The 1,746-nt window shown below is 40.8% G+C and overlaps 1 pseudogene; it reads right to left on the reverse strand.

Moving 5' to 3' along the window:
- Window positions 1–6: 6 nt before the first annotated feature.
- Window positions 7–1,746, reverse strand: LOC116548424 (annotated as a pseudogene).

Genomic DNA, 1,746 nt, shown 5'->3' on the forward strand with positions numbered 1-1,746 from the left:
ATAAGAGTGGTTATCTCCTTGAGTTAAAGTACAAACCACCATGCTTCCATTCGTGTTGTGAATGTCCCTGTGGGGGTGGGCACAGAATTTGAGGCAAGTGGTGACTCCAGAGAAGGGACGACATTTTTGCTGCGAAGCCAACATCCTGGGGCAACATTTTCATATTCCACCTGATTCTGGTAAGCTATTGGAGCATACTGCTTATAAATTGGAGCTAATCCTGTGGCCAAACTCTAAGTTTAATCTTCAAGGTGTTTTCATGTAAGGAAGAGCTTGGACCAATTCTAAATTTTCTGGGGCTTGGGTGTCTACCAAACTTAGAGCCATTGAAGAACACACTCCATGAACAGACAAGAAGATGAAGCTCCGCAAGTCTCTGGATCAATTATTTGACATGTACCCTCGAAAATCCTACCTGTACATCTTCTATCCGTTGGATGCCCATTGTATGACATTAGATTTTTCTCTGAACTGTGTATAGCTGATCGGCTTTTGGAAGAGGGATGCCATCCCTATACCGTGAGCACGACCATCACAGAAGTTGGTCAGTGGTGGCCTGTATGCTGCCGGACCAAACAAAACTATTTCTCCATCACTGCTGCTTTTTAAAACCCACTTAGCAATTGACATCCATGAGAGCTTATCCCTCCTTTACCAGTTTACGCCATTTCTATCCTTACTGCATTTCCTTTTTGACCATGCCTATTCTCCATGATTTCCCTGACAGCAGCAACACTAGTCCTGCCCCAAGGTGTGTATAATATGGGCCTGTGTCTTTTTGTATAACTCGATCAAGACAGTTGCAGGTGGGCAGTTCAAAATCTTAAGGTGTAGACACTAGGATTTTTGTATCTTAGTAAAGTTCATGGCGTAATGAAATTTTCCTGTGTACTTTCCATTGTGGACAGCTCTTACGTTCCAACACTAGATGAACAGATTTCCTTTTCACTTTAGTAGAAACCAGTGTAATTCCAGCTGAACATACCACATTTACATTCCTAAGAGTTAGCGCCGACTCTAATAAGGATGTTTCATGAGAGATCCAGGCTATGTTGGCAGTCTGATGCATAAGTTGCTCCTCAGCCTGCTGAAACTGTATCTGGTCATTGTCGGCTATCACATTGACACACTGGCTAGGTGTAGAGGAGGGGCTGGACTTTCTGATATTCACCATTTAAGCTTATAATTCTCAGATGTCATAGGTGAACATTGCCATTGTATTTCATTTGGAGATGAAATATGCTGAGTGAATCGAAAGGTTAATACATATTTTTCTCTGCTGTTTGAGGATATCTCCATAATTTTATGAGCTAGTGGTTTCTGTATTTGGATTAAGGAAGAAACTTTCCCCAATATAGTAGGAACATCATGTGGACAAAAATCTTGAAATTTCGAAGTTATCCAAATGTCACTGTGCTATAAGTATAGGACAATGTTTCTCACTTCTGATCATTTTCTTAATGACTTACAAATGTGGGCTGCTTTTTCCACCCATCTCTTGGTGGGTTGGATGTTTATCTTTTCCTGGATGTGTTCTTAAGGATGAAACATGATTACTTTGTACTCTTGAATGTGGCTTCTGTTGTACTGTACAGCAAAGTTAAAATCAGGAGAAGGGCACATTACTATGCCACGAGGTTTGGTGTACTTTCAACTTTTTTGTTGTGTGGTTTTATGTCATTGAACTTAAAGTTGTTCCAACTGTGTTGCAACATCTTCAGTTTGAGTATGGGCTGCATCTGACAT

This window comes from Sapajus apella, unplaced genomic scaffold, assembly GCF_009761245.1.
Source record: "Sapajus apella isolate SASKATOON/1434 unplaced genomic scaffold, GSC_monkey_1.0 scaffold11929, whole genome shotgun sequence".
Classification (NCBI taxonomy): Eukaryota; Metazoa; Chordata; class Mammalia; order Primates; family Cebidae; genus Sapajus; species Sapajus apella.